The sequence below is a fragment of the Natator depressus genome, chromosome 3, assembly GCF_965152275.1.
Source record: "Natator depressus isolate rNatDep1 chromosome 3, rNatDep2.hap1, whole genome shotgun sequence".
In the NCBI taxonomy this organism is placed as follows: domain Eukaryota; kingdom Metazoa; phylum Chordata; order Testudines; family Cheloniidae; genus Natator; species Natator depressus.
In genome coordinates, this window is record NC_134236.1 from 137,622,780 (window position 1) to 137,637,810 (window position 15,031).

Sequence of the window (15,031 nt, forward strand, 5' to 3'; positions counted from 1 at the left end):
AATAGTTGACAGTCTCTATGAAGAAGTTTTGTGACCTGATTTTGGGACTGAATTAAAGATGTTGTTAAATTGGCACTTAAAACTATTTCAGGCAATTGTAAAACACTGTGGAGATTATAAAATTGAAAGTCAGGAAGCCTGGTTATTGCCTAAGGTTACTAAAGAGCTTAGGGGAAAAATGACCCATTGTTTTTTAGTGTCACTGTTTCAGGGTTGACTCTCCCTGTGGCCTTCCTTGAGGGCATCTATTTAAGGTTTCAGGCTCCCGGCCATCACTTCTCTGGTAGAAACCTGTTTCACTTCACTCTGGACCAGGGGTTTAGGCTTGCAGTTCCTCTGCACCTCTCTGTGACTTCCCCAGCAGATCTGACCAGGGTCCAGTGCTTGAGGTTAAATCATTCACCGGGGCTACAACAGTGTACACCAGTTACCAACCAGTCTTCATTTAAAAAAAAACTAGGGTTGTCAAGCGATTAAAAACATTAATCATGATTAATTGTGTGGTTAAAAAAAAGAATCGCATGATTAATCTCACTGTTCAACAATAATAGAATACTATTTATTTAAATATTTTTGGATGTTTTCTACATTTTCAAATATATTGATTTCAATTACAACACAGAATACAAAGTGTACAGTGCTCACTTTATATTTATTTTTGATTAAAGTGTTTGCAATGTAAAAAGACAAAAGAAATAGTATTTTTCAATTCACCTAATACAAGTACTGTAATGCAATTTCTTTATCATGAAAGTTGAACTTACAAATATAGAATTATGTACAAAAATACTGCATTCAGAAATAAAACAATGTAAAATTTTAGACCTTGCAAGTCCACTCAGTCCTATTCTTGTTCAGTCAATCCCTCAGACAAACAAGTTTGTTTACATTTGCAGGAGATAATGCTGCCCACTTCTTGTTTACAATGTCACCTGAAAGTGAGAACAGGTGTTCTCATGGCATGTCGCAAGGTATTTATGTACCGGATGCGCATGCATTGCAGGGGACATTCGTCCATGTTGATGATGGGTTCTGCTCGGAAACCATCCAAAGCATTGTGGACTGAAGCGTGTTCATTTTCATTATCTGAGTCAGATGCCACCAGCAGAAGGTTGATTTTCTTTTTTCGTGGTTTGGGTTCTGTAGTTTCCGCATCGGAGTGTTGCTCTTTTAAGACTTCTGAAAGCATGCTCCACACCTCATCCCTCTCAGATTTTGGAAGGCACTTCAGATTCTTAAATCTTAGGTCGAGTGCTGTAGCTATTTTTAGAAATCTCACATTGGTACCTTCTTTGCGTTTTGTCAATTCTGCAGTGAAAGCGTTCTTAAAACGAACAACTACATGTGCTGGGTCATCATCCGAGACTGGCGTAACATGAAATATATGGCAGAACATGGGTAAAACAGAGCAGGGGATGTACAATTCTCCCCCAAGGAGTTCAGTCACAAATTTAATTAACGCATTACTTTTTTAATGAGTATCATCAGCATAGAAGCATGTCCTCTGGAATGGTGGCCGAAGCATGAAGGAGCATATGAATGTTTAGCATAGCTGGCATGTAAATACCTTGCAATGCTGGCTACAAAAGTGCCATGCAAATGCCTGTTCTCACTTTCTGGTGACATTCTAAATAAGAGAGCAGCATTATCTCCTGTAAATGTAAACAAACTTGTTTGTCTTAGCAATTGGCAGAACAAGAATTAGGACTGACTGGACTTGTAGGCTCTGAAGTTTCACATTGTTTTGTTTTTGAGTGCAGTTATGTAACAAAAAAAAAAATCTACATTTGTAAGTTGCACTTTCATGACAAAGAGATTTCACTACAGTACTTTTATTAAATGAATTGAAAAAAATGATTTCTTCTGTTTATCATTTTTACAGTGCAAATATTTGTAATCAAAATATACACTTTGATTTCAGTTACAACACATAATACAAGATGTATGAAAATGTAGAAAAACCTCCAACATATTTAATAAATTTCAATTGGTAGTCTCTTGTTTAACAGTGTGATTAAAACTGCGATTAATTTTTTTGAGGTAATTGCGTGAGTTAACTGTGATTAATCGACAGCCCTAAAAAATACATTTATTCGTAAGGTAAAAGAGAAAACATTAAAAAAAAAAAAAAGTTCCTACATGCTTACTACATGCTTCTCAGAGGTCACCCTCAACTTCAGCATAGGGCTCTAGTCAGTATTAGTCTTTCCAAACCTTCAACAAGGTTTGGAGTCCGCCTAGAATCCAAGGTCCTGTCCGTTTATTGCATTTACAAGAAGACTGTGTGTCAGTTTAAACTCAGCCTTTTTATGGCAAAAGCCCTTTCTTTGTCTGGTGGTTTCTGGAAAACCGAGTCTGAACCAGTATATGTAGACTCCCCGGGGGGGTGGTACCACTCTGGAGGTGTTTACAACCTGAGTGATTCGCCTTAGTTACCCCCCAACAGTGTTTGTTCCTGGAGGAGCTGTGGTAACTCCCTCCCCTGGAGTTGCAACAATCCATGGCCCATAGTGATGTGCTCCGCTCCCCAAAGATATTGCATGTGGTTGTAATATGTGTCACATGTTCAGTTTCAGCATTTGGGCAGCATTTTATATATGAGGTTTATATGTATAGGTGAGAGGTTTTTTGCAGGAGTGGTGGGTGAAATTCTGTGGCCTGCGTTGTGCAGGAGGTCAGACTAGATGATCATAATGGTCCCTTCTGACCTAAATATCTATGAATCTATGATCAGTTTTACTATTTCTGCCATATAGTCAGATAATCAGTTTTTTCCCCTTTTGTTTGTGGGTTTTGGATATAGCAATATGTGAGAGAGAAACTTTTTTTTTAATAGAAAAATGGAACTGTAAAACTAGAAGTTCTGGTAGGGAGCACCAGGGACAAATGTTGTAGCTGAAACTACTTTTCTAATTCATTTTTTTCTTTTAATTGATTGTTTCTTTGATTAATTGTTGAGTTGACTATGTCCCTTTAACATTTTTTTTTTGTTTAAATGTTTTGGTATTTTTTAACTCTGTGTGACACATGATTTATAGCTTTGGTGCACTGGTGGTTGCTGCAATTCACCTTAAGTGACAAGGAGCAGCAAGAAATTGTACCATATACGTTTTTGACAGCTCACCGCTTCAGGCCCTCTTACTTTAAAATTTGTGTAGTGAACTTCCTCAGATTTCCTGATAACGTTCTTTTCTACGTGCATTTAAGGAAAATGCAGCAAAGTGCCCCACGTAAAAATATTATAACTGATCATTGCTTGTTTTATTTTGTTCAAATTGGGCCAAGAAATAAGAAAAACACCACTGCTTATTGTAAGTAAGATGATTATTCTGGAAGTCCTTCACCAATCATGCTGGTTATAGGACAGAATAGCTGAAGAAGTGGGATCTGTGGCCAGCTATGGAGTTTTATGAGCATTTGCTTCAGCCTCATCCATTTAAGATTTTATTGGCCTACCAAGATTGACAGTATTATTTTGAAACTAGTCATGAGTCAATACCATGTGATTGACTCAGTATAAGAACCTGAGCAGAATAGATCATTCTTCCTGTAGTGTGATAATGGCAAAATGTTTTCCTGTTGCAGCTTCAGTGATCACTTTTTTTGTTAGAGCTTCTGTGGAAGAAGAGGCTAACTACTATTTGGTCATGCAGGAAAATCTAATAAACAGGTTACTGTCTAGAAGATGTAGTATATGTTGTTTTCTCTCAGGAAGGAAGAGTTCTTCAGAATCCAGACATTTCCAGGTGCTTTAATTTCATATATATGTTCCATAGTTAGTCCTTCTTCTCTTCCTCTAAATCTCATCCACAAACACAAATTCAACTACCACCTCTAGGATAATTCCCAGATTACCTCTACTCTAGTCCTGTCTCATTCTATCCAAACTATCTCTCTGACATCTCCTTGTTGATGTCTAGCTGTCAGCTCAAGATCAATGTGATTTAAACAGGGCTCCCAAACTTCCCTCCCTCCTTAGAATGGATTTTTAAAAGCCCTCATCATTGCCTAATCCATTGATTTCAAGGGGAACAGAATTAGATTAATGTTAAGCATTTTTGAGAATCTCTTCTTTACTGCTTAAAAAAAGAGTAAAACACTATAGAACTGTAGTACCTGCTCTACCTTTACTTCCAAAGCTAGAAAACCAAGCTAATCCCCATATACTCCCTTCTGTTCACTTCTAAATTAATCAAACGTGCCACTTAAACCTGTTGCCTCAAGTTCCTCTCATACAATCCATCCTGGATCTCGTCTAGTTTGGCTTCTGCCTTTCCACTATACTGAAATCAAGTGACTCTTTCCTGCTCAAAAAGCAGTTCTGTACTCCTCCCTGAGCTCTCTGTTACTTTTGACACTGGCAATCACATACATTTTATGATATTGTTGTCTTTTGTGACTCTCCTATACTCATTTTTTTTTCCTGCCTCTCTGTGCTTTCAGCATGTCTTTTCCTGGGTCGTCATCGTTCTCTCTCCTATAGGGCTTTTTTGTTCTCTGTGGGAGATCACATGCATTTACACGGTTTCAGTTCTATCTTTATACAATTGAATCAGACCTTTCTCCCCTTTGATCTCAGTTCACTTCTGTTTTTGAATTTTGTTTATATGTTTGTAGTTGCCAGGTTGTGGTATATAATGAGAGCAATTGAAGGAGTCTGTTTACACTATTGTCTAATGATTGTCAGCAATGCCCAGAACATGGGATGAACATTTTTTTTAAACATAAATGTGTATAATCTGAAAGATATAAATCTCATCCTCTTCATCTGATATCCCTTCCTCTATGTCTTCCAGTCAATTGAAGCATAGCATAGCTAAAGCTGAACTCCTGCTACTTCCCTCCGGGCCCCACATTTTCCATCACTTCTGATAATGCTGTCATCTCTCGTCTCACTTATACCTTTAACCTAGCTGGTCACCTTCAATTCCTCTGTGTTTTGCTAGTTTGTAACAAAATCTTTCCCCTGCTTCCTCAGTAGCATTTCAAAGGTCTATCATTTTCTTTCTGTCCAAACACCCCAAACTTTCATTCAGTTCTCATTTCCCATCTTAACGTCTGTAACCTCCCCACTCTGCATTAGGCAAGCTGTTTTATCCTCCTCCTTCTCCTCCATGCTCCTCAGGTGCCATTGAGAGAACAGGAGTCTCTGATCATTTCTGTGCCTGATGTCACAGTGGCCCTTGGATATCAGGGGAGGCAGGAAAAGTTCTGCTCTGCTCTTTTAGCCCTGTGGTGGTGCCTGCTCAGTTGATCCGTGGGGATGGTACGTACTAACTCGGGTCTGCACATAGTTGTGTGGGGTGAACCATGCTCAGTGCAGACAGAATGTTCAGAGAATTTAGCTGCCAGCTTCAAACAAGCTTCTATTGGGTATATGATCTGCAATTTTCAGAGGCTTATACCGTGGCCACAGGGATGACCCTCTTGTCAAATTTCAAATTTCAGCTACAAAGGATAGAGGGTCTTGAGCTTCTCAGTGAAATTGGTGTAAGAATGTAACATGGGGAAAACCAACATTTTTACCTAATCTGGTTCTTGGAAAAGCCAGATTATTTTAGTTGATATTTCCTCTCCCCAAGCCCCCCACACTGAAGCAAACATCTGGCATGGAAAATTGCAAGCCCAAAGGTTTTAAGTCAGAAAAAGTTATGAGCAACTGAAAACAGATGGCATCGGATAACTTTAACTACAGGTCTCGCTACCAGATCTGCCAAAAATAATAAAAAGGTAAGTTAATGTATTAAAACAGAAGCTGCAAAATGATGCAATAAGTTGAAATTTCCAAAACTACTGGTTCTCTCTTAGAGATGAAGTTAATTGGCTCTTAGAGGCCATACATTCTTGTTTTGGCCATGACATAATTTTGTTGTCTTTAGTTCTCAGCCTGGTTTTATATCTTCTTAAAAATTGTATTTGAAAGCAGTACAACAATATACAAATTAACATACAATGTATAGCAAAGACTGGTTGGAGAAATCCATACAAACAATATTCACTCAGTAACCAATTATTGTGAAACTTTAAAAAGGAAACATTTAAAAGAACTCTTTGGTCCAAAGTGTTCTAATTATTTAGATATGCTGATACTTTTATGTTCTTTTTTTATTGGCATTTAGGATAAGTATATTGAACACTTGAAAGAGATCTATATGCCAGCCCTTAATTACTAAGGTATATTTTCTTGTACTATAGTAATAAGATTATTCAGCAGTGTTTCTAAGCTTTTTAGCACATTACCCCATTACATTATCCTATTATAGTAGTAAGGTTCAGTTGGCTAAGCAGTTCATCTTTGGCAGGTTGATACCTGTTGAAACCTGTTTAGCAGTAACCTGTTAGCTATGGCCGCATGTCCTAATGGTTAGTAAAATCTCAACTCCCGGTGAGTTCCTCTATATTAGTTAGAGTGTATCAGCTACTTGTTTCGAGAGCCATAAAAATAGCAGTCTCTGTGGGGCCATCAGTAGGTTCCAACAGTGTATTTACTAAATTTGTTGTACTTTAAAACTAAGGTGTTTCAGATGCTTATAAAAAGATCTGCCAATTTGCTATCCACACCAGACCACTGTATTTAACTTTATCATGCTATTTGAAGTATTCCCTGTATTTAGAATGGGAAACAGTAACGCAATGTGGTGAATTTAACTATTGTAAGTCGTAAATATCCAGTCCTTAATGATGCCTGCTTGGCTAATTCATACAATATGGTATTGAGTTAGGGACTCTTCCCCTTGTCCGTGTCCCCCTCCCCCCCCCCCGAGTTGATTTTCTCCTTTCTTGGAAGCCACTCCAAGCAGTCATCTGATTCTTTGGACATGGTATTTAAAGATTTGAATTCTTTCTACTTCAAAATTGCTCAGGCCATTGTTTAATTTTTTGCTTTTTAACACTCTTTGTATACGTGTTTTTAGACTGAGACTGAGGCTGGAGGGTCTCTGCAGGGAAATTGCAAATGATTAAACAAACTTTTTTTCATTTTAGGTAGTTTATGGCTCTGCAACTATTTTGGTTTGCAGTTAACATCATTTAAAATCTTCTCGGTGATAAGCTGTGATCTTATTACAAGATCTTGTTGCCTCTGTATGGTGAGCTGTCAGCTCTGTTTTAATTCTGTGGCATTTTTGAAGTATTAGCTTGGTTCACATCTGTCAGTGCTTTCTTCAAGTTCTGCTGAGACTGTTTTCTAACTATGGCTTCCTTGGTAGGACTTCAGCATATTTTAAAATGGGAAGAAGTATAGTTACTTTTTCTAGGATTCACTTTTCCTACCCCAGGTGGTAGACTGCTAACTTTCTACACTGAGTCTCTATATGTAGACAGATGTGTTTGAGATGTTGGGACAGGAAATGCCCCTTTTTTGTGTTTGATGTCTTGACGCCATAGAAGGCTGACTTGAGAGAGAGCTTCCTGAAAACATAGGCATCCAGGCTCACAGAGCAATATATTTGGTTAACCACAATAATAGAAAACTGCATAAGAATAACATTTCTTCTGTTATCTGCATAGCCACAGCTGGACTGGAGTTTTATTTTAAAAAAAATCTGTTTGTCTGCTGAGAGGTAGCAGATGTTGGGGATTTACAGGTCAGTCTCCTGTCAAGGTTCCTTCCCCACTCTGAACTCTAGGGTACAGATGTGGGGACCTGCATGAAAACCTCCTAAGCTTACTTTTACCAGCTTAGGTTAAAACTTCCCCAAGGTACAAACTATTTTACCCTTTTCCCTTGGACTTCCACTGCCACCACCAGACTTTATCTGGGTTCCTGAGAAAACGTTGTTTGGAAACGTCTTTCCCCCCAAAATCCTCCCAACCCTTGCACCCCACTTCCTGGGGAAGGTTTGGTAAAAATCCTCACCAATTTGCATAGGTGACCACAGACCCAAACCCTTGGATCTTAGAACAATAAAAAAGCATTCAGTTTTCTTACAAGAAGACTTTTAATAGAAGTAAAAAAGAATCACCTCTGTAAAATCAGGATGGTGAATACCTTACAGGGTAATTAGATTCAAAACACAGAGAATCCCTCTAGGCAAAACCTTAAGTTACAAAAAGGACACACAGACAGGAATATTCATTCTATTCAGCACAGCTATTTTCTCAGCCATTTAAAGAAATCATAATCTAACACATATCTAGCTAGATTACTTACTAAGTTCTAAGACTCCATTCCTGTTCTGTCCCCGGCAAAAGCATCATACAGACAGACACAGACCCTTTGTTTTTCTCCCTCCTCCCAGCTTTTGAAAGTATCTTGTCCCCTCATTGGTCATTTTGGTCAGGTGCCAGCAAGGTTACCTTTAGCCTCTTAACCCTTTACAGGTGAGAGGATTTTTCGTCTGGCAGGAGGGATTTTAAAGGTGACTACCCTTCGCTTTATATTTATGACACTCCTGTTGGAGGAGAACTCACTGACAGAGTCTCTGGGTGTTTTCTCCATGTAACTTGTTTTGTTTATGCTGTATATACCAGTCATTTTCTGAAGAGTCTTAGCCAAAACACCAATGCTCAGTTCTGAGGAAGCAACTCTGCCCCAAGAACTGACTTTCTTTTGTACAGAGCTTGCAACAGCTCTCCCAAAAGTAACTGTATAACACAGCTAACAACATTTCTTCAAGGACTGTATACTGCTCACCTGCTAAGACAGAGAAAATGTAAGAATGTGTAACATCGCCATCTGGTGACTCCTGCTATAACAATATTTGTCACTAGTGAATAATAAAGATATTTTTAAAACAATATCTGAACCTTAAAGGTTTGGGCTAGGATTTTGCCCTGTAACATACAAAAGCAGTTTGTCCTCAATCAGTGTTTACAATATTTTAACCACGGAACTTCAGTTGAGATTAATTAAAGCTTTAGTAGCTCCTCTTCCATCTCAGCTGCCTGGTTATTGATCTCCTAAGTCTGTCCTGTGAAAAGCAGCACTATACCTTAACCCTAATAGACGTGAATTGGGACGAGCTGGATGATCAAAGGGCGGCAGTATTCCCACTGTGCTCCACCCCTTTTTTTGTATTCACAAACCTGACCTACCTCCACTGGCCTTGCAGCCCAATTTTGATTTTTTGTTTTGTTTTGTTTATCCTTATAATCTTGATAATTGGAACAGTAGCAATTTCTGTAAAAGGAGTAATTGAAAAGATCAGCAAGATTTTTATCAGTAACTGAGGTACTGTATGTGGTCACATTTATCATATCATCGGAATGCATCCGATGAAGTGAGCTGTAGCTCACGAAAGCTTATGCTCAGATAAATTGGTTAGTCTCTAAGGTGCCACAAGTACTCCTTTTCTATTTATCATATAGGAAAGGACTAGGCTGTTTGTTTGTTTGTTTTGTTTGAAAGCTCCATTATTGGGAAAAGGGCTACTGTACAAGAAAAGAAAATGGTTTCCTATAACTTTTTGCTTTTCTGAAGATATCTTACAGGATTCATATGTTGGATCTTAGTTTCCAAGTGCTAGACAGGCAGAATTTCCAAGGCGGTGGTTGGGGTGCAGGCCAGTCCTCTTCTCCACCCCTTTACAGTGACTGATCATACCTATGGCTGGCATTCAGTGCAGTGCCTCTCAGTTGAGCACTTTCCCAGGAGCCCAGCATAGATTGGTGATACTCATAGCGTGGTGCAATATCTTCTATCCAGCTGGTGGCTGGAGTTGGATGTAGGGCCTTCCTTAAGGTTTTCGAAAGCAGTGGTTTTAAGGCAGGTCACCTAATCCCCTGGGTGGGTGTGATGATTTGGGGAATCTGTCTGTGCAGTTCATGAACTGTGAGTGAGATTATGAGCTTTCTGTCTTCACCAAACTGCAAACTCCATTTGGACTGTGCAGCACTTTGCTTTCTCTAGTGTCTGTTTGCCTCCTTGTGGAATTTCAAAGGTGGGTGGCAAAGAGATCAGAACAGGGGGTTGTTGCATTAAATGGTTTGTTAGGGGAGCGGTTGCCTGGCAATGAAGTTTCCTGGTAGGACTCTGTAGTCATCTGTTGAGGCTGATCAGAGAGTCACATGACAGAGCACACTGGAAGGTTAAAAAAGACAGGAGCTGTTCTATTTGTTCTCTTTTTCACTATTTTTCACCAGCTGAAGATGAGAGACGCTGCTGGATGATCCATATGAATGAGGGGTGGGTGGTGGCTTCTTGAACACAGATGGTCCCCCAAGAGAAGTGTGAGCTAAAATGAGGGGGGAAAGTATGTAGGGTTTCTTATTTTTGTATGTATCTCTGTAATTCTTGTGTGATTTATGTAGAGGGCATTAACATGTTCGTGTTGTATGCAATGCCTACTATGTTAGAGGGAAACCAGAAGGCTCACACCTTTGGGTGGAGTTTTGGGAGAAGGTCTGTTGAAGCTACTGGAGTATCTTGGGAATCACTGCTGCTGGCCTGGGCCAGGTGCCCTGAGGGACTCCATTTCTGTGAAGGGATAGCAGACTGAGAGTTGGTGTCCAGGAAATGTGCCAGAGCGAGCAAGGGAGGAAACAGTGCTAATGCTTGCTGAGACCCATGGAAGCTTAAAATATCCTGGTTTCAGAGTAGCAGCCGTGTTAGTCTCTAAGGTGCCACAAGTACTCCTTTTCTTTTTAAAAATATCCTGGAACTCAGAGGCTGGGATTCCCTTTACAGCAACCTGGTGGTTGGCCGGCAGGGGAGCCTGACCAGATTTGTGGCACAGGGTGAAGACATTTCTGAGTTACCACAGTGCAAAAACATCTGTACAGTTTTCTTTGTGATTTTTTTTTCTCCCCATGCTCAGGCTTTCCAAAAGCTGCCTAACTTTTTTCAACTTTCTAAAGAAAAGGGAATCCCTTCTGTTCCTGAGTCCAACCTGGAAAACTGAAATGCCATCTCAGCCATAAGTATAGTATCATTACTGATATGCTGTTCCTAAAATATCTGTGTCCACTACTAGGACTGAAGCTTGGCACAGATCAGATAGCCATGTTTAATTGCTGCTCTAGTTTTAGCGTGGGGATAGAAGGAATTCATAGTTTTGTTGGTAACTTATTTTTAAGGAGAGGTTTATTTTCCGATTTACTTGGCGATATTGATTTCTTCATGTTAAGCACCTATTAAAATGAAGATGGCTCTCTTCAGCTGATTAGAGCATTCTAATGTACTCTGGCTCTTATTTCTGGAACTAAAACCTTACCTGCCCCGTAACAGTCTATGTGCAAGGAGTCCCTAAGATTCATTTCACAAAGAGCATTTCCCCCCACCTTCAGCCCCTTTGCTCCTTCTCTGTTCCGGGAACTTTGAACACAATTTTAGTTGTTGTGCAATGATCCTTGGGGATTCAGAGGTAGCCCTGGGCTCCCTATGTGAATTTTGGGAAAGTTCTATGCCCTAGTCATGATTGATCATACCTATGGCTAAACAGGTTAAAAAGGAGGTCAGACTAGATGATCACAGTGGTCCCTTCTGGCCTTGGAATCTCTGGAGGAATTGGGCCTGCTTCCAGTCTGAAAACTGACAGAAGTCCCTTGCCTTCAGTGGTGTTCGTCCTGATTCACAGTGGTGTAGATGTGGTCAGAATTACTGTCATTGTGCCTCCCTCTTGGAGGTTGTGGTGGGGTTTGATGAACAGTGGCAACTCCCTCCCTCCCTTCTCATCCCACCACACAAAATGCAGCCCTTAATGTTTTGTTTTTCCTCAGTGATATCCAAATGCAGCCAGTTGTCATATCTGTTCAGATTTGTCTTTTTTTGTTTTTGTTTTGGTAGGCTCCTATTGCTGACTTAGGCTTTCTGTGACCAGTTCATACAGACCTGTGTAAATTGATTTCAGTTACACATCCGCAGCATGTGTGTCTTTTAACCATTCAGACAGTGGATCCCGGTCCTGGACCCTTTGTGTCTGTGTATTTGATCGTCTACAGAAAATGCAATCTACGGCAATAAGTGACTGGTTGCTGTGCAGATTGTGTTTCCCTGATATAATACCTTCAATAGCTACTTATAAGCGTCAGAAAAAGAAACATACAAAAGTCACCAGTATATTCAGTGGTCTGCTTGGAGGTCATATTTGTGTTCAGGCAGTTGAGGGAAAACATGAAGATTTTACAGTTGTAACATAATCAGTTCAAATGGAGGTGAAGGATTGCTGAAAAAAAGGCAGAAATAACGGCGTTGTATGACTGGAGAGAGATTTACAAATCTGAAAGTACTTGGATAAATTCTGAACAGCATCTATAAATAGTAATAGACACTCAAAAGTCTATTGATTGGACACTGAAAAATATCTTCAGATTCTGCAGAGAGAGTTTGCCTCACCCCTGTATGAGCGTTCTGCAGTTCTAAAGAAGCAGTCAAAAGTGATGTGGAAGGATATGTTGGAGCAGGGATCCTATTCTTGCCGTTAAGTGGAGCAAACCAGGCTGTGACAGTGGTTACCTTACAATGTGTCCCACAGAAATGAGGTTGGGGAGTAAATGAACGCTAACATGCTTTAAAAAGTGGGTTATGGTTGTTCCCCTTTTCCCCCATGGAAGGTCTGTGCATGTACCTGCTTTTGAGCAGCAAGAAGTGGAGAGTCTGCGTAAATTCAAAGTTTCGTCATGGTAAGAGCGCTTATCAGTTGTACTTTTAAAAGACATCTAGTGCAGACTAGACAAGGTAGAGCAGGAATTATCTTTGAATGTAAGTACCCAGAGAGAGAGAAGAAACCCTATGAAAGTTCACAGGTTAGCGTATCCTTGCAAGGATGCTATCTGTAATAATGGTAATCATAAGGAGTACTTTTTTTGTTTCCATTATTACTTTTGTAGTATGAAATTTACCTTATTAAGTGCAGTCTATTTGCCCACCCTCTACTATACTCCTGGGCTGCAATCTTAAGCTTTGTCCACCTAACTTCCCCAGTCAGAGCCAATGCAAGCCTACTGTTGGTTTGTACAGCTGGGAAAAACTTTTCAGAAGGACTAAGCCTCTGCCCTAACTTTGCTTAAACTATAATTCTTGTGCTACCTAGAGTAGCAGTGTTTGGCCTGGCTAACTGAGCCCGTTGTTTAGTTCTTCTCTGTAACAGGATGGCTTGTTTCTTTGGTGGATTATTCCCCCCACCCCTCCTTTGGGATTTGGTTCTGTTTCCCCTTCTGGGTTTCCTTGTTTTGTGTGGTGAGAGAGAATGCCTTATGGATGAAAGGTGTACGGTGGTAAATTCTTCTTTTTCTTTTTCTTTTTGGTCACTGCAGCATTTATTCCCACCTAGAAAACTAGGAGAAGGACAATAAACTAACAAACAAACAAACAAACAAAAAAACAAATGTACACTCCTGTGCAAAAGATAATATTGGTGGTTGCTGGGGTACTAATGATTGAAAGAGCCAGATTAGCCAAGCCCTGCTGGATCCACAGGTGCAATAAGTTAGCAATTGAGACCCTGAGACACAGGAAACAGGATCAGGAAATAGAGGAAGCCTAGAGCTCACAGATGGCTTGTGTGTCTGTTATGAGTTTGGGCTAAGATGCTTATACATTTATTTAGAGGTTTGATGTGTGTGTTTGTTTTCTTTCCCTTTTGGGGGAGGACTAATACATTTATCTTTCTTTACTTCATCCTGACTAGTCTGGAGCACCCTTACTCTTTATGCTGATCCACTTGTTTTCTGATGCTGTCACAGTGTAATAAGATCCCATCTTTGTGCTTTTGTCCGCTTGTTGGGGGTTTTTTAGGCACATGCATCCCGTAAACAATATGTAGGAGTTTGGTCATTTTTTCTGCATTCATTTTTTTAAATTAATTGTTGGTTATGATGAACTGTAGAGAAATCCCTAAATGTTATGCTGCCTGTTTATCACCCTGGACATATAGCTAGATTTATCAGAGCAACTTGGTAGAACAAACCATTAAAAATTTAGTAGTGCAGCACATAACAAAAACATGAGTTGTATCACTTAGTGTAATAAGTGAAGACTGGTAAGAAAACATTCACAAATGGTGTACAGCAGTGGCTCTCAACCTTTCCAGACTACTGTACCCCTTTCAGGAATCTGATTTGTCTTGGATACTCCCAAGTTTCACCTCACTTAAAAATTACTTGCTTACAAAAACAGACATAAAAATACAGAATTGTCACAGCACACTATTACTGAAAAATTGCTTACTTTCTAATTTTAACATATAATTATAAAATAAAAAATGGAATATCAATATTGTGCTTACATTTCAGTGTACAGTATATAGGGCTGTATAAACAAGTCATTCTCTCTGAAATTTTAGTTTGTACTGACTTCGCTAGTGCTTTTTCTGTAACCAGTTGTAAAACTAGGTAAATATCTAAATGAGTTGATATACCCCCTGGAAGACCTCTGACTACCCCCAGGGGTATGCATACCCCTGATTGAGAACCACTGGTAAACACTGATGACCAGAGGTCTTTATCCCGTAGATTAAGGTGAGGGTTTTCAGTTTTATGCTTCAGTATGTTGGACTTTTCCAGATCAGTTCCTTGGCCAGAACGGTGACATTGTCAGATATACCATTAATATTCAGTGATGATCCATTTAGATACTGACTTCCTCCCCTGCCTCACTGCACAGTCTGAGCAGTTGATAGCCACTCATGAGTTTATCCTCTCTGAGAGATAGGTATGTACTACCTATGAGTCTCCCTAGAAGGGAGAATATCTGTTTTCATTCTAAAAACAAAAGTAATTTTTTAATCCCTTTTCCTGTAAAGACAGCCTTGGAAATGTCAATGAGGAAACAGGTCACTGGGGTTGAAAGGGACACATAGCAGGGTCTCCATTTTTGCTGAAGTAAGCCAGGGAGAATTACAGTTTCTCCCATTCTCCTCCCCTCAACAAAAACGTGTTTTGGCATGCTCGGTGCATGGAAGAAGGCTAGGACATGTGGTATGGATTTTAACCAGGCTGCAACTTTCTTAGTCAAATTATATGTAGGGTTCCTGTCGGGGGACAGCCAAGCGCAGTCGTGCACACCAAATTGATCCTTTGCCAATTCTTATACTACTTCTGGGGGAGCAAATCATCACACTGGGGTGGGAGGTTCTCTGGATGCCTCCACTTG

General features: G+C 39.8%; 1 protein-coding gene across 1 annotated transcript in view; it reads left to right on the forward strand.

Moving 5' to 3' along the window:
• FMN2 (formin 2) overlaps positions 1 to 15,031 on the forward strand; it is a 239,356-nt gene that overhangs the window by 37,416 nt on the left and 186,909 nt on the right. The gene's annotated exons all lie outside the window — the stretch shown is intronic.